The 23,306-nt window shown below is 45.8% G+C and overlaps 1 pseudogene; it reads right to left on the bottom strand.

Moving 5' to 3' along the window:
• Positions 1-22,549: 22,549 nt before the first annotated feature.
• Positions 22,550-23,074, bottom strand: LOC144683081 (nucleolin-like; annotated as a pseudogene).
• Positions 23,075-23,306: the final 232 nt, after the last annotated feature.

Raw genomic sequence — 23,306 nt, 5'->3', positions numbered from 1 at the left:
CGGTGGGCATTGGAACATCGGCTAGTGTCCCGGGGCACAGTGAAGAGGGCACTTCACAATCGCTGGAGGAGCTGGCAGAGTCAGAGAGTGCCGATGGTGCCAGCAGTCGGAGGACTGCAGGGGACCAGGCACATGCTCAGGCGGTGTGTGATGATGTGCCCCTCGAGTCGTCCGCGACGCAGCAAATGCAGGAAATGTGGCCAGGTGTGCATCTGGGTGTGATACATGAGGCTATGCTTCGCTTGGTGTACATGGTGGGGGAGTCCATGTGGAACATCACTGATGCAATGAGCCTCATGGCAGAGTGTCATGCTTCCTCCATGGAGAGAGTGGCGACTCTCGTGGAGAGGCGCCTCCAGGAGAACAAGCAGGTTCTCCTGGGGTTACGCTCAGACCTGCAAGCCCTCACAGCGCCAGTGGCCACAGCTGGTCATTACCAATGTGGGAGATGGTGTGGGCTTCAGGTTTCCCAGCTCGGTGCCCATCCATCAATGGTGAGCAGGGAGGTCTGAGGCGACCTCACGTCAGCGCAGTAGCTGCCTGTCCTATCTGCGGGCTCCTCTCACGGCGCTCCGGATGAGGACACCAGCTACTCCACCCCTCTCTCAGTGACCACTTCATTGGGTGAGGCTGCAACGGCTGGGGAGATGCCAGCTGTGTAACTGGCAGATCCTTCCCAGGCAGGGCCAGCACAGGCTCCATGGGCCAGAGGACAACCGCCAAGGTCATCAAGGCCAACAGGACAGCAGAGTCAGTAGGCTATCTCAGGTGCCACTCCCAGCGATGGGGCGACACCAAGATGTAGCACCCGTAAACAAAAGCATAAGGCACCTTAGGCACACCATGGGTTTCTCACTGGTGCTTTTGTGTTGGCCCAAGATTGGGTCCTTATAATTTTTTTCTGCTTGCTTAACGTTTTGTTTTGGATTTTGTGAGAACATCTGATGGTTAAAATAGAAATCAGATATGTTACCAAGGCTGAGGGTGGCTCCTTTGTTCTGCATTTTTATGTTTAAGATAAATGTCATGAGTGTTTGAGTGGACATTGAAGTTTATGTCCAAAGCCCTTAGTTGCAGCTGATGAAGTGGTAGATTTTGCACTTAAATGCCGAGTATGGAAGCACCAGGCAAGGCTGGTCCATCTGTGTTGTGCTAGCTGAAGGTTCGTTGGATTAAAGCCTCCCGGGCGTCTCTGCCTCCTTGGTGTAGTCGCGGGTCAGCGTTTAGCCCCTCAGCATTCCCCTGTGCATGCTCATCCTCGGAATCAGTGTTGGACTCATCGTGTGCAGCCGCAGACAATGCATCAACATCTTCATCATCCACTGCTTCCCCCCTTTCCAGCACAAGGGGACCGACTGGTCATAACAAATTGGAGGCTCGGTGCCAGTATAGTTCCCACAGACAAAACAAAAGAATTAGAGCGGGGAAAGTAAATTGTTCCTTTGAAACCAATTTTTTAAAACTGCAGAAAGGTTTTTGTGAGTATGCCCTACTAAAATGTAAAAATGTCCACATTTGATACCAGTGTTTTTACAGATGGAAGGCACGGTAGTTAGGAAAATTTAATAGTTCTGTCCGTTGTAGAGTTAAAAGAGCCAGTGAAACACTTCGGATTAGAATTTTGCCCGAAAACCAGAAAACCCGACATTTTAAAAAGAGCTGCCATCGGTCTACAGGTGGAAATTGAGGACAATGAACTGGATTGTGCAGCGGCAGAGGGATTAAAATTGGAGCAGTGGAAATTAGAATTTCAGGAAAGAGCAAAGGTAAGGGAAAGAGAGAAAGAGGAAAGATAGGAAATGGCACAGAGATAAGAGAGAGAAATTCAGGACAGAGAGAGGGAAAGGGAGTTTAAACGAAAACAGCTCGAACTAAGGGACAGGAATCCTATTGTGTCCCTTGAAAACACCACTAACTCAGGCTTAAAGGCTGAGGCAATCCGGTTTGCTCATTTAATACCTAAGTTTGATGAAGCAGGAGTGGAAGCCTTCTCTATCTCTTTTGAGCGGTTAGCACAGCAGTTAAAATGGCCAGTCCAACATTGGCCCCTAGTACTGCAAAGTAAACTTTCAGGAAAAGCTCACAAGATTTACTCTCTCTTGCCTGAGGAAAGTGCCTCTGACTATGAGGCAGTAAAACGGCCTATTTTAAGTGCACAGTAGTTAGTGCTGGAGATTACTGGAGAGTCAGAAATTGCTTACCCTCAGGAAACGGCCTGACCAGACATACCTGGAATTTGGAAGGCTTAGGCAACTTGCTTTTGACCAGCGGGTGCAGGCACTTAAAACAGAAACCAGTTACGAAAACCTCCATGAAATAATTCTCTTTGAGGAGTTTAAAAACTCAATACTCTTCCCAATAAGAACACACATAGTGGAACAAAGGGTAACAGAGGAGAGGCAGGTAGCTACACTGGCTGACAATTATGAGTTGATCCACAAACCCTTGTCCCAAAAGACACTGTCCCCTAGTCACCCCCAATCAACTGGAAAGGATAGAGTGGAGAGAGTGATAGGAAACTGAGCACCCATTGGAGAGAAGGAAATGCTGGGGGCCCTCCTCAGGACAGAATGGGTGGTGCTGAGATGAAAAGTGAGGCCAAGAAGTCTGTGTGTTTTAACTGCCAAAAGGTAGGGCACTGCCAGACCAACTGCTGGAAGTTATGGGAAAAGTCAGTGAGATTTATCAGGGCACATAGATCCTGTGTAGAGAATGGGAGTCAGTCAAAGAGCATAGCAGGCCAGGCTATGACTCTGACTGCAGCTTTGAATCCCTATAGAAGCACTCCTGATAGTGCAGATGAGGTTAAACAAATCACTGAGAGTTACAAGCATTTTGTATCTGAAGGAAGAGTGACCACATTTCCCCAGAGTGAGGTAAGTAAGCATGTAGTGATACTGAGGGATACAGGGGCCAGCCAACCTCTACTGCTGCGAAAAGGTATGATATTTCCACCAGAGAGTGCAGTAAGTGCCAAGGTGTTGGTAAAGGGGATTGAAGGAGGGTACATAACCATTCCCTTATACCAGGTGCATCTGGAGTGCGACCTTGTGTCAGGACCAGTGGCATGGGAGTTGTCCCCAGTTTGCCTGTGGATGGAGTTGACCTGCTCCTCAGCAATGGCCTGGTGGGATCAAAGAAAATAGCATCTCCAATGTTCTCAGGGAAGCCCACTGAGGTCAGGGAGATGGAACAGCTGCAGAAGAAAGTGCCTGGCATTTTCCCTGACTGTGTGGTAATGCAGTCTATGGCCAGATAAGCTCTGTCAGTGGAGGCTGAAGTGGCATTGCAGACAGAAGACCCTACAGTCTAGTTACCTGAAACCTCTTTCAAGAGTCTAGAAAACCCTAAGGAGGTAATAAATAGATCTTCCTTGGTAGCAGCCCAGCAAGCTGACCCACTGTTAAAAACATTAGCTCAGATTGTACACACTGAAGCTGAGGCAGAAGCAGTCCCTGAATGCTACTGCATTAAAAATGAGGTGTTCATGAGGAAATGGAGACCCCCCTCACAGACTTGCAAACGAGGAGTGGACACTGATCCACCAGGTAGTGGTACCGCCAAAGTGCCGCAGGGAAATATTGCGGCTAGCTCACGAAATTCCGATGGCTGGGCATTTCGGTATACGCAAAACACAAGCCCGCATCAGCCAGCATTTTTACTGGCCACACCTCCACAGGGATGTAGTAAAGTTTTGCAGAACCTGCCACACCTGCCAGGTTGTGGGAAAACCTCAGCCTGCAATAAAACCTGCACCTATGATTCCTGTGGCAGCTTTTGGGAAACCTTTCAGCAAGTTTGTTAGTGGACTGTGTGGGGCCACTGCCAAACAAAAAGGGGGCTACCAGTATGTCCTCACCATCATGGACATGGCTACCCACTTCCCGGAGGCTGTTCCCCTGAGAACCATATTTCCCAAAACAGTGGTGGGGGATATACCCAATCCTTTACCAGGTATGGTCTGCCCACTGAGATCCAGTTAGATCAGGGATCAAAGTTCATGTCCAAAATATTCCAAGAAGTCATGGGTAACTTGGGCATGACCCAGCTGAAGTCTTCAGCGTATCACCTGCAGTCGCAGGGGGCACTAGGATGGTATCACCAGACACTACAAACAATGATCAGGGCATACTGCCACGAGTGCCCCATGACTGGGATAAAGCACTAGGTTTTCTTCTGTTCACTACCAGGATTCACCCAATAAATCCACTGGTTTTACTCCATTTGAATTAGTTTACAGGCACCAAGTGCATGGGCCTCTGGAACTAATCAAGGAGAGGTTTTTAGAACAGAAGGAGGAAGTGTCCATGTTAGACTACATAACAGTGTTCTGGGAGCGACTCATGAGAGCCTGTGATGTGGCCTGAAAACATTTTAAAATCTCCCAGACAGCTATGAAGAAACAAGCAGACAAACATGCAAAGGCCCGAACCTTTCAGCCAGGGGACTACGGACGGATTTTCCATGCCCACTGGCGTCAGACGTCATGGTGGGCATGAGCAGACAATATGGTGGGAAGTCCAAAAATTGGTTTCATGCCATCATGAAACACATTTGCAACCGTCCATTTCACCTGTTAATGGCGGGCCATGTTTCCTGCCATTGGACTTCAGGAACTTCATTGTAATACATCGCCGGAATCACCTCCCAGGCTGAATCATCTGAGCACATCAGTATGATTGCATGCAAACATGTTTCACAACAGCATTTATAAGGTGTGCAGCTGGCAAGCTGCACCTTGAGGGGAACTCAGAGGTCGGTACACAGTAATGTTGCGCAGCACTCTCAAAGTTCACCTGTTGGGCCTCCAGGTTGAGGAGCCACACGTTCAGGCAAGAGCACAGGCAAGTCTCTTTCCACCGGCTGGCGGACAGTGCGGTGTCAGCACAGGGGCTGCACTGCAGTTGAGGTGAGGTGGAGGGGAAAGGGCTGCGCTGCAGTTAAGGCAAGTTTCAGAGGGAGCAAGGGTTCCCCGTGGTTGAAGCAAGTTGGGGGGGTGGTGGTCACAGGCTGCCCTATGGTTGATGGTCATCCGCAAGCACATGCAGGGATGGTGCAGGGAAGTGGCCACACATCAGGGAAACCTGCTATAAAGTGACCAGTCCTCTGTAGCTGAGACACAGTCAGGCACAGTCACATTGACATGCGTGGAGTCAGACCTCTAGCTTATCTGCCCACTCAAGCGACGCAGAGGCATGAAAGTGCCACCAAGTGCTCCTCTGGCACAGACTGCAATCTAATGAGCATTGCAGTGGACTGCAGAACAATTGTACGACTGAGCACATTGTACAATCTCCTTGCAAAAATTGGCCAAGGAGCAGTCACTGGTGGAGGCACTCACAGCCCCTTGCAATGTCACTATTCAGGTTTGGTCCAGCCTCCCCCATGGTTCAAGCTAACAGTGCAGCCTTGCAGTGTGGGTTAGGAGAATGCTTGCGCCTGAGCTGAGAGCACAGGAGGGTGGGTGAAGCTGCTGCCAATCAGTCAGGCGCAGTGGGGCAGAGGTGGGTGGGGTTTCGGGCAGCCATGCAGCGCACTAATCTCTGGCCATCCAAGTGGTGGCCAGCGCTCTGTGGGATGAGTCAAGGGGCCTTCAGACTTAACCAAGAGAGGTTCCTAGAACACTCAAGTGAGCCCACACATCTCTGTCTTTCACCCTGCAGGAGGAGTATATCAGGAGCATGGAATCTGATTTACTAGCTGTATACCTCATGGTTTACAGAGAGCGGAGACGAAGGAGAAGAGAACAATGGAGGTACCTGTCTGGGAAGAGGGAGGAGCAGCACCCTCAGGAAAATGGGGCAGCTGGAGCTCCCACTCATATCGCTGAAGAGCCACAGCGAGCTGCTGCTAGTCGGTGCCTAGCTAGACCCAGGGTCTATAGACGCCATCTTTCATTCCTGAAAATGATTGAGAACCAGTGTCGCCAAAGACTGCCCAAGCCTAGGGAGCTGGTCGGTCACATCTGCCACCTGCTACAGCATTTGGTGCCAGGGGGACATGGAGGGTATCCATTGCCACTGGCCGTGAAAGCGACATAGGGCTCACTTTTTAAGCCAGTGTCTCCTTTCAGGGCTCCACGGGTGACCTCTATGGGGTATCACAAGCCACCACCCACAAATGCATCCATGAGTTCATGGATGTCATCTTCGCAAGGGCACACAACTTTGTGCATTTTGCTGGATCAGGAAAGCCAGGGTGCAAGACCGCTGGGATTTGTCCAGATGTCAGGTTTTCCACAGGTTCAGGGTGCCATTGACTGCATTCATGTGGTACTCAGATCTCTGTGGCAACAAGCAGTCAACCACATCAACCACAAGGGCTTCCACTGACTGAATATTCAGCTGGTGTACGACCTCCACAAACGTATCCTGCAGTTAAATGCACAGTTCCCAGGGAATGTCCACGACTCCTACATCCTTAGCAGGTCTCAAATCCCTGAAGTCTTCCGGGATCCAGAGAGACTGCAGAGTTGGCTACTTTGGGACAAGGGCTACCCGCAGAGGACGAGGCTGATGACACCTGTGCAGTGAGTTCGGACTGCCGCAGGGCGAAGGTACAACAAAGCTCATACTGCAACTCGCACCTTGGTGGAGCAAACCATCGGGATGCTGAAAATGAGGTTCCAGTGCCTGGACCAGTCTGGTGGAGCCCTGAAATACAGTCGACAGATGGTGTCATGCACGTCATCACCTGCAGCACCCTTTACGGCCTGGTGCTGCAACAGGGAGAGGAACTAGCTGAGGAGGAGATGGAGGACACAATGAGGATGAGGGTGAACAGGTTGTCAAAGGCAAGGATGTTGGTGATGTGGCCATTGCACTGGCCAACGAGGCTGGCACCCTCGAAGGCCCTCACTGCCGCTAGATTCACGGAGGATGATGACGACTTGCAGTGAGGAGACACCATAGATCCTCACATTGCATCTGTAAATGTTTGACTCCAGCCTGGCTAATGGCAGCTCACACATCCTGTGTGATAATGCTCCTGTCATGGAGACACAGCAGAGGCCCCAATAGCCGCTAGAGTCCAGGAGGATGATGACGACATGCAAGTGAGGAGACACCATAGATCCTCACATAGCCTCTGTGAATGTCTGACTGCTGTCTGGCCGAGGGCAGCTCGCTTGTGCTCTGTGATCGGGGTCATATAGAGACACAGCCGTGAAACTTTAAATGTACCTGATGCCGTGTTAGCCTTCAGAACCTGAGCCCTTCAGGAGCACAGCGTTACTGGACACAAGTGCTGAAGAGATGGTTGCTGGAGCCAGCCCCACCATAAAGGTGCTGAGAGCACACAGAGAGAACGACGGAACTCTGTGACATCTGCACACAACATCTGGCAGCGATGACAAGCACCATCGAGGTGCAGGCATCACTAATGTGTCCAGTGAGTGTGAAGCCGGACCATCACTTTGGTCTGAAGGTTACACACTGCACAGGAAAGAGGCCCTGGACTGAGACACCTGCCTTTAACTTGTGCAGGAACCAAGGCTTCATATCTGAATGACACGAACACTGCTCATCATAACAAGGAGCCATAGAATTTATTTACAATGGTGAACATTATGTACATGTAATGAACACCCGTGCCCAGGCTGTGCAACTATGTCTTCTTAACCTTCCTAACCTTGCCACTAATCTTGGTGCTCCCCTGGTATCCACAGCGGAGGTGGAGGCAGCCTGCAGACTGCTATGCCCTGTCTGTGATGACCTTGACGGGCGTCCTCTGGAGGGCCGAGATCTGGAGGGCCCCAGTCTGTTTTCAGCATCCTGCTGTGTGGCACCCTCCTGGGCCTGTGGAGCTGGAGCTGCTGGAGTCACAAGAAGAGAGGATTCGGATCGACAAGACACTCCCAGAGTCACCTGGGTGGATGGCCCCAGGGTGTGCACCTGCTAGTCCTCCACCTTATGGGTGACGAGGGCCCCTAGCTGACTCCTTGGGGAGAAGGGGAAGCTAGAGTGAGATTGAGCTGCCCTGCATCCCTCTCGCGTTGACACTGTTGGGGGCCAACTATGGCATCAACAATGGAGTTCAGCCCATGTAGCAGTGCAGGAACGATGTCCTGGATCAAGGCATGGTCCAGTGAGCAGCCTCGTCAAGTATGCTAGCTGTTCTGCATGTAGGTGGGTGAATAAAGAATCTAAGTCCACTAGTATCTCTACTAAAAAAAAACAGAGATATGAAGGGTCATGTGGACTCGAAACATCGACTCTTTTCTTCTCCACCGATGCTGCCAGACCTGCTGAGTTTTTCCAGGTAATTCTGTTTTTGTTTTAGTATCTCTACTAAGTCCACTAGTAACCAGCATTACTGGACACAAATGCTGAAGAGATGGTTGCTGGAGCCAGCCCCACCATAAAGGTGCTGAGAGCACACAGAGAGAACGACGGAACTCGGTGACATCTGTGCACAACATCTGGCAGCGATGACAAGCACCATCGAGCTGCTATAAGATTCCTTAATCACCCACCTACATGCAGAACAGCTAGCAGACTTGACGAGGCTGCTCACTGAACCATGGTCCCCATGCTGGCTACCACCCTACCAGTGTTGACCTCGGTGCGTTGGCATGCCGGCACTATCACCTCAGCCTGAAGGCAGACAGTCTCCTCCATCGTGCTTTGCATTCTGAGGAGTGCAGCAGACATCCCTTCCTGATGTTCCTGAGCTTGCCTTTGCAGCTCCAGCAATTGAGGTATGATCTAGTCCAGAGGCTCATCATCTGACGTGGACTCAGCAGACTTCTGGGCTCCAGCAGCCCTCCATGTGCCAGAAACCTAGGAAGTCCCTGATGCTGCCTGCTGTGGATCAGACAGTGTGATATGCTCACCAGATTGTGACCCCGGGGCTACTCTAGAGCTTGGTCCCACTGAAGCACGTGCCTCTGCACTGGCAGAGCGTGTGGGCGAGCGCTGTGGTAGGTCTTCAATTGGGGTTTCAACAGGTTCCTCTTCTGAGGTGTCTTCAGAGCTTGATTCGAGGCCCTGGGTTGTGGACTCCTTCAGCTGTTTCCCAGATGTGCCTGCGATAGCAAGGAGGGATCATTAGTGCATTGCAGTGGCCTGTGAAACAAGACACATCACTCACAGCATGGTTGTCTGATGGGTGTTGCACTGCTGGTAGGTCACTGGTAGGTCACTGCTGACCTTGTCATCAGCACAGGAATGGTCCAGGTCCTCGGTGGCCAGTTGTACGACGCTATTTTCAAAGCCTGAGGGCCTTGATTTCAGGAATTCTTCCACCATTCTGCAGCCTCTCCCTTTTGTTGTGTGCCAGCTTGTCCTGCATGAAGACAAATGGAGAGAGATTAAGCAGGATGTCTGCCAAGCCAAGTGATAAGTATGCCTGGAATATGTGGGTGGTGAGTCGTGCCATGGATGACATGAGGACAATGAAGGTGTGTGTGAGAGAGTGAATGGTGATGTCCCTTGTACTGGCAGTAAATGAGATCCCTGTGGATGTGTGATGGGTTTGTGGATGTGTGAGTTGAGAGTGATGAGAAGAGTGACTTACCCTAGTGGAACGGAGAAGATCTTTCATCCTCTTTTGGCACTAGGTGGCTGTCCTCTTTTGCAGGGTGTTGGCACTGACCATCGCTGCCACCGCCTCCCAAGACGGATTGGTGATGTTGCTGCCCCTCCTGTGGCCAGAGTGGGGATGGAGGACATCACGGCAGGCCTCCACAGCATTCAAAAGGCATTCCAGGTACACGTCACTGAACCAGGGAGCTGCAGTCTTCTTGCTTTTCAGTGTCTTCTGTTCAACAGTGGTGGGCTGGAAGCACTGAGAGGTGTGCACGTGGCTACACTTCTAATATGACACCTGGCGTCAGGAAGCAGTGAGGTGACAGTGATGTGGGTGAATGAGAGCCCGCCCGCCATCAAAAAGGCATGTTTCCTGGGAATGCATGTTAATGATGTGAGATTGTGACGATACAGTGTGAAAAGCCACCATCGCGGCTGACGGGTAAAACTTTTTTCCCACCTGTTACCATACTTAGTGCAAAATCTGGGATGATTCCACCCTATGTGCTCCTACCAATACCAGGTGAATCCTTAAAAGCCTGGTTAAGTGGCCCCCACAGACTAGCAAAGAAGCCTGGTGAAGTAAACTACCTAATCGAGACCCCAGATCGGAGGGAAAAGCAAAGGCTGTGTCATGTCAATATGATAAAGCAATATCACAGCCAAGAGGGAGGCAAACAGGTAATGGTCTGTTCCATTGCCACTGACCTAAAGAATGAGGGTAGCAGTGGGAATCAGTTGGAGGGAGACGTGGGTGAGTATCACATTGAACCCCTAATACCCAGCTAACCAACAAAGAGATACTAGTGGACTTAGATTCCTTATTCACCCACCTACATGCAGAACAGCTAGCAGACTTGACGAGGCTGCTCACTGCATTTAAAAGCTAATGCAGAGACAAGCCTGGCTGCACCACACTAGCTCCACATGGTGAGTTTATCCAATTGCGTAGTGTACATTGACGACTTCCTATTGTACAGGCTCACCTGGGAAACTCATTTAGAACAACTGGAAGCCCATTTCCAGAAAGTACAGTCAGCTGACCTAGTGGCCAATCTCACAAAGAGCAAGTTCGCTAAGGCTCAGGTGACCTATCTAGGGCACATAGTGGGTCAAGGACAAGTACTACTCAGAGCTGCAAAGGTACAAGCAGTAGCACAGTTCCCCAGTCCCACAGCGAAAAGGGAATCATGAAGTTCTTGGGATGTGTGGGTTCTACCACAAGTTCATCCCAAACTTCAGCACAGTAGCTGCCCCACTGACAGACCTACTATAGAAAAAAGCAAAAGTAGTGTGGACTGAGAAATGTCAAACAGCTTTCGAAAAGCTGAAAACCATTTTAATAAGCGAGCCTGCGCTTGTGGCTCCAGGCTTTTACCAAGCATTTAAAGTAACCACCGATGTGAGTGACATTGGGGTAGGGGCTGTCCTCCTCCAGGAAGACAAATCAGGGATAGAGAGACCAATTGGTTACTTCTCCAAAAAGCTAAATAAGCATCAGAAATGGCACTCCACAGTGGAGATGGAAGCCCTTTCTTTATTACTGGCTCTCAAACACTTTGAGATATATGTCCAAAATGGATACAGAAAGACCACAGTCAATACTGACCACAGCACTTTAACCTTTGTGGAAAAGTTTAAGACACAGAATGCCAGGTTATTCATTGGAGTTTGTTTCTCCAACCGTACCACCTAAAAATCACCCACATCAAATGTGATTGTAGATGCCCTGTCCAGAACTTAGAGACCTGTTTAGGACTGAGGAGACACTATTGACCAAGGTTAGGAGTATGAATGAATGAGAGTGCATGTGCTTGTGTGTTTTATATTTTTTTCCCTTTTGTGATGAAATGAAAGTGAATTTCATTTCATTCGTGGTGTGGGAGAAGTGTCATGAAAAGCAGATTACAGCCACCAATTAGCTACGGGCAATTTGAACTTTTTAAGGAAGACCTGTGTTTTTAAAAAAGAAATACAAGCAAAGACACTGAGCAAAAGATGGCTGACAATGTAAAGTGACCGCCTTCTGGAAAATTCCTACATGGATTATACTGACAGGCCTGTCCTGAGAGAACATGGAATGCTACACCTGAAAAGGTATCATGGCAATATTTGAGCAGAGGTACTTAAAAAGATAGGAAAAATGCAAAAGACTGAACTTTAATCTCCTGTAGTTGCAGAGACAAAAGACTGATTTGCACATTGCAGCAGTCACCTAAAAATCCACCCCCTGTTGATATAAATTTCAGAATGTACAAATAGTTCTGAGATGGATGCAAGATGACTATTTCCCCTCCTGGAATATGCAAGAAAAAATGGGTTAAAAAGCTAGCTGCGGTGTAGTGCACTATGTGTGCCAGCAAGTAGAAGAACAAGAGTCACCCCACTGCAGCAAGAATCTCTCTCTCTCTCTCTCTCTTTACCTCTCTCTCTCGCTTTCTCTGTTGTTGGAGGGAAAGCTCAGCAGAAGCCATAATCTAAAGGAAATGGGATAGACTTTCAGCCATCCTGCAGAACCCAGTGTCTTCAAACCAACTGTGAAACTGCCAAAATCAGCTCCACTGGAATCACCCAATTTAAGGGCTGCAACATACCATCATCTACGCCTCACAGACAAGCCAAAGACTGATTCTTATATTTTTAAACTTTTATTTGGACTCTTAACTTCTCATTTCAAATCTGTGTGTGTATATGTGTTGCGTTTTTATTATTTTTTCTCAGGTTTTAGTAACTAATACCTTTGACTCAAGACAGCCTGATTAAATTGGCTCCTTCTAAAAAATAAATACATTTGGACCGGGGAAAGGCATCTACAGGGGAAGGGGTCCCTTTTAAACTAACCTTGTTGCAACAAACCAAAGGGTTTGAATAAGGAAGGGTAGCCAACTCATTCCTCCTCACCAGAGAGCATAACAAAGTTGGGGCCTCATTCAGGAAGTTAACAAATTGTGGGGCCTTGCCTGGGGACCAGGTGTAACAACAGTTATAAGCGCTCAATAAATGGTTTATGTTTAACCATACAAGCCTCCAGGCCCCGCCACGAAACACCAATTGAACATTTACAACATGGTGTCAGTGCAGGATTGACCCCGAAATCCCAGAGAAGCTGGAGAAGGTATCTAGATTCTCAAAGCATGAAAAACTAACGAAACAGAAGACTGACCTGAAAGAAGTGTGCCTAAATTGAAGACACAGTTGGAGATCGCCCAAAAAGAAATTGAAGGCACAGTTAGAGATTTGCTCCATTGCAAACATGGAAGCTGAAGGACACCACAGGGTACGTGGAGATCCATTGCCAGACCTGATCAAAGAAGGCAGAGTCAAGGAACCTGGCCAGATCACAAAAATGCTGAGAAAAATTGGCAGCAGCAGAGCCACCTTGAAGAGAAAAAATAAATAAATAGGTACTTACCTATTAGAAGAAACAGCCATGGATAGAAAATTAAAATTACAAGACCCATTTTGTCTAAATCAGGCCCAAAACTGGGAGTCTTGGAGAAAAAAATGTTTTGAATTATCGGAATGCATCAGGTCTAAGCACAAAATCTGAAGAAATCCGGATTAATACCTTTTTAGACTCGTTTGGTGATCTTGCTGACAAAGTAATCCTAATGCGATGCATTATTAAGCCCACAGCCAGCTTTGATGAAATATTGCATGCCTTTGATGAATGTTTTAATCTTTAAGTTGAGGACTGTGAAGAGCTTAAAGAGAGGCAGAGAAAGCCCCCGGCAAAGCGATGAAAGGGAAAAAGACAATACCTGAACAATCCACATGAGGGTGCCAGAAAAGCACAGAACTTTCTGGAAGTCCCAGGAATCTATCTTTTTGGGGAGCCCGAGACAGAAGTCCCAAATGATTTCCTTTTCAAAGACACAGACATGCTTCCAGAACTGTCCCAGCAGTTGGTAATGAATGACAAAGAAACAACCCTGCAGCAGGCGGAGCAAGAAGAAGCAGAAATAAAATCAGAAATGTTCATATCAAAGCTGATCTTGGAAATTTGAAATACAAGATTCAGTCTGGGTATATATCTTTAGAAACACACAATACACTGCAGTTTTCAATGAACGAAGCTGTTTGAAATCTGAACAAACAAATTTCAGAGACAACACAAAGGTACCAGGAGGAAATAACAACCCTCAATCCCATAGTTGGCAAATTGAAACGGGATTTGGAAAGCTCAAGCAGCTACACAGCTAGGCACAACAGTCAGTGGAAAAGGCATGCAAAGAAGTTGCGGCCCTGAAAGACTCTGAAGAATCAATACGTAGCCATTATTAAGGACAGGAGGCAATTTAATTTAAACAGCCCTGATTTCTCCTTTCACCACTCGCTGTAAGCAAAAAGGTGTTTTGATTTTCATTTCCTCCTTTCTGAGCCATAGCGTATTTCCCAACCCCACAGTTTTGGTGTGATCCAATTTCTATTAATAACCGCACAGCAAACTGAGATAGGGTAAACTCAGAAGGTATTTGCACACACTCAAACATGAGAGGAGGGTCACAACATAGCCTCCTTTTTCACTCATGCAATAAAAGTGAGATAGAGAAAGAAAGATTTACAGAGCAAAGACCCCCACAGAATAAATAATTATTGTTTCACATGAGTCCAGAGTCCAGAATCAAAGTCCAATTCTTTCACAGAGGTCAGCAGGTCAAAGACTGATGCTGGATAATTCACTTTTCCAGTAGAGATGACTTCCACGGTGGGATAGACACGTAGAGATGAATTAGTCTTGAGGCGTGATACAGAAGTTCAGAAGTCTCAATGGAAACAGTGTAGATGGGGGCCAAGCATTCACCTGGAATGAGCCCTTGTTCTGAGCTGCTGCTTGCCTAATGGAAAATGGCAGACTGCTTGGCAGTACGGCAAGACAGTGTTACAGGTTCCTCCATCTAGGGGGTCATGTCGCATGACTCCCACCTGTCCACTTTAGCTTTGACAATGAGTATATATTCCTTTGTCTGGATACTTGAGATTGTTAATGTTTCAACCATTAAGAATTTGAAAAGAAAGTGAAGGGTCCTTTGTCCTAGCAGACCGGTAGTCTCTAAAGACCATGCCTGGCTTATGAAATGTAGATGGCCTTTGTATAATTCCCTTCAAATTTGGTCTCTGCAGTCCACAGAGTCCTTAGTGTCTCTTCAGAGATAACGAGGCACAAATTTCTTCAATATTGTTAGATTAGGTCCTATTGTTCAAGGTTACAGGCAGACATACTTTCAGCCATTTTAAAATCTTTATCCCATTTTAAAAATTTTAGGAAGCAGCCATGTTGATATATTTTTATATATAGTGTGAGGTCTTAGCTCCATTATACCATGGAAAAACAAGAGGAGCTAAAAATATGTTGAATGCTACTTCAACAAAAGCAGCATTGGAGCTATCAGTAGCGACATAGCAATGCACCGAAGAACAGCATGAGTTGCCAAGGGGTTAACAAGAAAATAAACAGTTGAAAGAACAGTTGATTGTCCTACGAGGTCAAATGCAAAAGGAATAAATAATCATTTGGCAGCATGAAGAAATGAAGAATGTCTTGAATATCAGAATGGAAGAGCAACAGAAGAAACTCGAGGGGTCCTGTTGAATTGCAACAAAACTCAAGACGAAGCAATTGAGCTTCACAAAGAAAAGGAAAACCTGTTGAAAGACCTTCACACACTACAAGAATCCTTTAGGTCGAAATTTGTTCCTCTGGAAAGTTATGAAGAGAAGCAAAACAAATTTAATGTCACTCTGAATGAACTGAAAAGCCAGTTGGCAAAGAAGACTCAGCAATGTTCTACATTCCAGGAGGAAACCATGAGGTACAAGAAAGAGACTGCACAACTGGAGAAAACGGTTGAACATTTGGAAGAAAACTTGGAAAAACATTACATTTCTAAAGATATATATGAAGAAATGAAAATCAAGAACCTAGAATGGCAAGAAAATATATACATTCTCACAAAAGAGCGTAAGGAATCTCTGAAACAATCAGCAGAAGTAAAATTACAGAATGTGAAATTGTAAGACCGCACAGAAGAACTAGGCAAAACTGATCAGGGGAGGGATCCAACTTTCATGTGTACAAGACGAGCTTGCTGGTGGAAAACGAGAACTGATGAGAACAGTGGAGTGTCACTCGCAGAAAATTCAACACTTGAAACAGGGCTTGAAACACGTAAATGATAAACTTGTGGAAGCAAATTCAACAAGGGTAGGTCTTCAATTGAAACTTGATGAATTTCAAGCTTCACAAGTCTCTATTAAGTGCCGTGAAAAATGCCTGGAGAAGGAATTACTGATGAATCAGAAGGGTTGCTTGAAGATGGAACTAACAACTAAGACTGATGAAGTTCTTGAACTTCGATCCAATCTGAAGAACATGAAAGATGAGGTGCGCTATATGAAAGAGCCAATCTAGACTTTTAAAGCAAAAAAGGAAAATTCTAAGAAACAGATTGATGATCTTACAAGTGAATTGGAAGAACCTAAGGAGCAGTCAATGACCATGGAAGAAAGGCTCCAAAAGTTACTGAATGCCCAGGCGAAGTTGTTAATTGTGTATAAGGATTTCACAGATAGCTCTGAAACAAAGACAATTGAACTCACCAAAGTAGTTGTTGAGTCAAATGAAAAGACTCATAAGCTTGCAAAAGGATTGGGAAATAAAAGAATAAACAAATATTTGGCTGAAATTATGCCACAAATGAAAATGAAGGCTCCATTTTTCAAACTTGAGCATCTAGGAAGAACATGGCGGATCCCACAGAGAAAGAAAATCCAAGTCCACTCTCGGAATGGATGGACCGCACATTCCATTCGGAAGGAGTGGCACAAACCCACGATGTTCGAAGAAAGCAGATGGGCTGTCGATAAAGAGAAACGCAACTTGAAGAAGAGCAAAAAGCAAATCAAATGGAGACAACCAAGTACCGGAAATACAGAGTATTACAATTTCAAAGTCAAACTGATAAAGTCAGCCCAAAGCAACTAAGACTACCATCCCTCCAAACATGACAGACTGAAATTTGGAAAATTTGTCAAGCCTCAAGACCATCTGTATTTATAAAGTCAGACACTTGAGGGAGGAGAAGGGGTGGCAAGTAAAGATTGTAATGTAAATAGTTATACCTCATCGGAATGGGGGAATGTTTTACTTTTTAAAAGGAAAGGGGAATGTTGTATATGCCTTTAAGGGATAGCAGCATGCCATTATAGTATAAGGGTGTTCAGCAGAGCAAGGGTTAATATGGGACTGGAGAACATAACAACTCACAATATGAGGTAGAGAGTTACATGATGGTAGACTGTGAGGCTAGAATCTGGAGGGAGCTGGCATGGACACAGTGCCAATCTATGTCAGTACCTTGGATATGTGCATAGTTTTGGGTTTAAATGGATTATGTTTAACTACACAAGCCTCCATGCCCCTCCTTGAAACACCAAATGAGCATTTACAACACTAGTGATTATGCAGGAGGAAGCAGATTAAATTATTTGCCCTAGCAAACAATGCACCTGTAACCTACTGGACACATCTGTGTGCAATTAACTTTCTGCTGTGGTTCAGTGGTAGCCCACTCATCTCTGAGTCAAAAGGGTGTGGGTTCAAGTCCATTCCAAAGATTTTAGCACATAGTCTGTGTTGCACTACAGTACAATGCTGACGGAGTACTGTACTTTCAGAGGCACCAATCTTCAGGTGAAATATTGAACCATTATCCCATCTAATAAATCAGGTGGGTGTAATGATAACCATGGCTCTTATTTGCAGAAAAGCAAGGAAATTCTCCTGTTGTCCTGGCCAATATTTATCCCTCAATCACCATTAATGAAAACAGATTATTTAGTCAATTATCTCGTTACTGTTTGTGAGACCTCATTGTGTCCAAGCTGGCTGCTGCATTTCCTGACATTACTTTAAAAGTACTTCATCAGGTGTGAAGAACTTTGAACATCCTGAGATTGTGAAAGCTGTGAACTTTACAACCATTGGTGGTGTAACTGTGGTGGATGTGGGCTATAGTTTGAGTTGTAGCATGTGGAGGGAGCTCAGTGTAAAGCTTCCTTTGTAAAGTGAAGTCTCTGAAGGCAATGCTTCTGGGGCAACTGAACATTGGACAGCCTTTACCTATTTGTGGGTACTAGCACTCGGTGACTTGGAACTCCAGCACTCCAAACAAGCTTAATATCCTTCTGTTGTTCTACCTCTTCCAAACAGCAAGATACAAGGCAATTACAAATGGGAGATACATTGTGCCCTACTTGAAATGGTGGGGAAAAAATGGTAAGCTGACAGCGATTGTAACTGCTGTGCTCTTTTAATTCACTTCACAGAATCTTAACGGCACAGAAGGAGGCCATTCGGCCCATCATGTCTGCATCGACTTTCCAATGAACATTATGATCTCGTGCCATTGCCCTGCATGTTGTTTCTGTTCAAATAATCATCTAATGCCCTCTTGAATGCTTCGATTGAACCTGCCTCCACCACACTTCCAAGCAGTGCATTCCAGACCCGAACCACTCGTTGTATGAAAAGGTTTATGACACTGGAGGACCTTGGACAGTGTTTTATATCAGTGGGAAAATAAAAATGAGGTGGAACTTATGGAAAATAGGACATATAAAGAATGAATTTTGACTTCCATCCTAAAGGGGTGCAAAGTCAGCGGATTGGTGATGTTACCCACTCAAAGTGAGCGTCGGGAAGTCAGAACAATATTCAGGTTAGGGCCTTATTTACATGCTGCCAGTGAGCTGCAGGTGTCAAATGGACACCCCACTGCAGCTGGCTGATTATGAGAGAGTCAGATATCCACCAGCAAGTTGAGTTTTAAGAGGTATTCCTAGGACTGGGTGGCTTAAGGTTTTGATAGACCTAGAAGCAACATTCCTGCTCCTCTTAGCTCTAGTAATGTAGAAGAAATATGGGGTAGAATTTGTGGGTCGGCAAATGGGAGGTGGGGCCCGCTCGCCGATGCGTAAAATGACACGCGGTGACATCGGGCACCCATGGTGTGCAGCCGACTCGGCTGCGCACCCGCTGAACTGTCTAAGGCCTGTTAAAAACTAATTGAAATAATTAAATGAGCTGCCCGTCCAACCTTAAGGTTGACGGGCAGGCGAACAGCCCAGGCGGCCTTCACATTTTTCATGGAATCTCATCCACGGGTGGGATGAGGTTTCAGGAAGTGTTTAAAAATTCAATAAAAATGTTTTTAAAATTTTATTGACATGTCCTAGCTCATGGGACACTGTCACATGAGGGGACATGTTTTAAAATTTTTTAATTTCTTTATTTGGATGTTTAAAACTTAAACAAATCTGGTGCCTCAGGGAGATTTCTGTGCTCTTTTGCGTGCATGCTAACATGCGCGAAAAAGCGCAGGCCCCAACTCGGGGAATTCCCCCCCCCACCCGCACAGGGAGCGTCATGCTGGGCGAGCCTTAATTGCCCCGCCCACGTAAAATGGCGGTGTAGCCCTGATCGGGGGTGCTGAATGGGTTCATGCCCACCCCCACCCACCCCTGCACAACCCCCCCAACGGGGGGAAGTTTTTGCTCAAGGTGTGCAGCTATTTTTGGAGCAGCCATCAGTGGTCCCTTTAAGGATCAATGGCCATTACAACTGTGGATCCTGCAGGATGCACAACCTGTCCATTTACATATAAATTTTCAATTATTGTCCCACAGCCATTGAGGAATCCCGATTTTTAATGTTTAAGCAGTCTTCTGTCTGCCTCAGGTGGACGGGCTACTCACCGATTTACAAGACAGCCTAAGCAGTGCATCAGGTGAGGTCCTGCCTCCACCCACCCCCTGCCACCCACACCCCCAATTTTCAACTGCAGCTGCCATTTTCAACCAGAAGTGGGCAGGCGCTTTTCCAAGTTGCCAAGACCAATGGTAAAAATGGTGTGGGCAGTAAACTGGACAGATTTACGAGAGGATGGACCCACATTGCCTAATTTAAAAAATAGAAATAGGCCATTCTGATTGGAAAATTGAGGGTCTTGAAAATATGGTCGGTTCAAATTACTTCAAATAATAAATAAGTCTCTCATATGCAAATAATACTTCAATGCTGAGGTAATTTAAGCATCTTTTGATAATTTATTTTATTCCATGTTGGCTCAAAGATACAAAATCAAAACAGACATGATAAAAATTAAGGCAAAATTCACCAATTTTAGAAAACACGGAAAAATGGCAGAACAACATTTGATAGTGTACAACTCAAATCACCAAAGATGCCTGATGCATGAAATTCAGAGAAACACAAATGACTTCAAACTGAAGATGATTGTATTTCCTTGTAGTAGCCAACAGTACAGGCAGAGAAAACTCCATTAATTTTTATTGATTAAAGCTTTCATTATGCTGTAGATTGGAACTGCTTATCAGTCCAAATGTTTGCATTTTCTTGCATTGCTCAGCTTTGTTAGTTCTGGTTTTATCAGTTACAGTCCTGATGATTGGTTCCTTCGGTTCTTTATATTATTCTGTTGGTAGGTTATGTCCATTATTTATTTTTATTAGCTCTAGAGATTAATTATTATAATTTTATTCTGCTTTCTCAATAAACTACATCAACTGTTCTGTGGATTAGTTATATCATCGCAAGCATTTTTAGGACCAAATGGAAATTCTATTGTGAAATAAGTTGCATTGTTCTTTGTATTTTGTGTGGATTGATAAGCCATTGCTGCTTTTGATATTTAATATACATTGTCTAATGTTTCAATTAGATATGCTGTTAAAAATAACAGTAATGACATGGCATTTGGTCCATCAAGCCTGTTTCTTTCAACACACTATAAGGTAAGTGGATAACTACAAATACTGTAAAAACTCCAGGAAGAATAAAACTATTTGAACTTTATTCCTGGTTCCTTTAAGTAATCTGATGGAAGTCCAAGATATTAAACTAATCTACAATATTTAATGCAAGTTGGGCCTAGAAATTGGTCAGCCCCGCATTCATTTTTCAGGCACTAGCTGGGCAGCTAAGCCTCTAATATTGTGGGCAAGGAACATATGCTCATTATAAGCTGCCAACCATATTGGTGTCGGCAACAAAGTGGGAGTCCAGGGCCCACGCCTGAAACAAAGAAAGTCCCTCTGCATTTCAATTAAGGGGACTGATTGCTGTGTAAGACCCCATCTGCAACATTGGGCTGTGTTCAGATAAACCAGTCTATATGTGAGTGAGCAGGTGATATTTACAGGAGGCTGCATCCAGCAAGGTATGTATTTGAAATATATTTGCCTGAATGTGGAGTGGGGAGGAGCAGAATGTTTGTCCCAGATCCACATTCAAACTAGGCAAGCCAATATCAGTCCCCCACACCACAATCATTACTGACTCAACTCTTTCTGATCCTGATCACAGCTATCCTCCCTCCCAATCACACACTCACCCCCTACCACCTCACACCCTTCCTGGTCCCTTTGTAAAGATTCACCTGAAGGTAATTGCTGGCATCACAGCTGCTTGATCTTCAAGTCCTTTTCTCCAGCAAGCTGCCTGGAGATGCCCATTAGATGTCTGCAACTCACCCATTCAATGATAATGAGGCTCAGGTTCAGTTTTTCAGGCTGAGTTTTACATGGAGGTGGTAGCCCCGCCCCCAGCCTAAAAGATGGGGGCAAGCCCACCTCCACTTGACTGGGTTGCCCACAGTGATATAATAGCAGTTAGGCAATTAATTCTGTTAGGCCAAGGTTTCCACACCATCAGGGAGGAAGTCCCACCTTCAAGAGTTCCCAGGCAATCAAATGACCATCAGTTCTCCAGCCCCAGCAGTGCCACTAGGGGCTGTGGCCAAAGCTGGAACTACAGGCAGTACCCAATGGAGAATGACAATGCAGCTGGAGACCCAGGTAAGTCTGGGTTTGTTGGGGCCAGGCTGGCAGGTCCCAGTGATGGGAGTAGGGAGGCCAGGTTCTGCTGGGCAGGGTGAGGGAACCTCCGTTGAGCACGGGGTCCTCAAACAGGAGGAGCCTCCCTCCCCCACAACCAGTAACAAGGCTGCCAGATTTCGCCTGGTGACCTTGCCACTTGGCAGGGGCATCCGGCTGCTGATATTTTACCAGCGGCAGCAGGAAGAGGCCCTTAACTAGCCATTAATGAGTTACTTAAGGGCCTCGATCGGCACAAGGATGGATGGGCTGCCTTACTCTTCCCCCACTGTTGGTAAAATACCAATGGACAGCGCTGCCACCAAGGCACCCAAGTTCACACCCCACAGCCTGCAGCCCATGCCACAGGGTGATTGGGGGGGTGGTGGGTGTAACATTCTATCCGATATGTGTGTCACATCCTGCCATTCAGATGTAGGGATGAATGATTCATCACTCTTGCTAAGAAATCAGGCATAAGCTTCCATGATGTGCTTCCTGTGGTCAAAGAAACAAGTTTGTTTCCTCTAATTCTTTTTCTGTCATGTGCATTTCTGTTCATTTCAATGCACAGTACTTCAAATTTATTTTCATGGATGTATACACATGTTATCTTAATTGGGACAACTTGTAAACAGCCTGTACACTATCTTCTGTGTTGCTGCACACCTGCACTTGTGATGCATAAGTGGCTACTGCCAAAACCTTTTATTTGTATATCCTGACATCAAAGGTCACATGTGTATATGCCACACTGTGCAGAGGTGTTTATCTAAACATCTCCCTTTCCATAGAAAATAAATTGTTGCCTTTATATTGTAACTAAAAAAATCATAGGGCGCAGTACATTTACACATTGGTAAAACAGAATAGTTAAAAGATTTGATAAAATCTACAAAGGTGCACCAACAATTTCTGCCTTAACTTAATTTTAAGTCCATTCAGAAACTTAGGGAGTGCCCACCACACTACAAACTGTATAGCCAGCCAGTCCATCCAGAACACTGGAATGTCCAATTGTGAGGCAAATCAACTGAGGCTCTGCCTCAACACAAAGACGTAATGAATCCTATGAATTCTCCAAATCCACCACGACCCCTTTTAGCTTTTCCAAAGCCTCAACCATCTCATTGGCTTTCACCCTTTGGTCGAGCAAAGTCAAGTGTAATTTTGCATCCATCAATTTCTCCATCTTCCATTGTTTCCTTCGCTGAATTTACATCTTCTTCTGATGAGAAAAACACAAAACTAAAATCTTTGATCTTCCAGATTCGCAATTCTGGCACTCTCAGCTCCTTCAAAGATTTCTTTTAACGTTTCTTCAGTTGTGTCATCAGAAAGGCCGCAAACAATGTCTTGCTAGTGCCATCACCACTCTGTGTCCTTAGTTTCTGAAATTCAACCTCACGGTTCTCCCCACAATTTCCATATTGCTGTGATTCTCAAGAGCTTCTTTAGCATCCTAATCAGATTCAAATTTAACAAATACAAATCCTTTTGGTCATCCAAATTATGATTTATGGTATCTTGACCAACAATACTTTTTCAAAAATACTCTGAAGGGTTTCTTCTGTTGCTGAATGTCCCAAGTTATTTACAATGAGTGTATAAGAACCTGGTTGCATTTATCAACCCTTTACATTTAACATACTCTTATCATCAGTGAAATGACCCTGCCCTCAACTTCAGTGACTTGTTTCTGTTCCAATGCTGTGCCTGCGGTTGCTTCCTTGTCAAATTCAATATAATTCAATATAATATAAGTCCCTGAGCCATCACATGAAGCAATAATTCTAATGTCAATAGCATCCTCAAATATCTTTCAGACCTTGAGTTATTTTCAATGAGAGATTTCTGACAATGTCCAGCAAGCCCTTTCTCTTT

This window comes from Cetorhinus maximus, chromosome 7 (assembly GCF_964194155.1).
Source record: "Cetorhinus maximus chromosome 7, sCetMax3.hap1.1, whole genome shotgun sequence".
NCBI classification, from domain to species: Eukaryota; Metazoa; Chordata; class Chondrichthyes; order Lamniformes; family Cetorhinidae; genus Cetorhinus; species Cetorhinus maximus.
The sequence above is the reverse complement of the archived record's forward strand: the minus strand, read 5'-3'. Positions and strand labels throughout refer to the sequence as shown.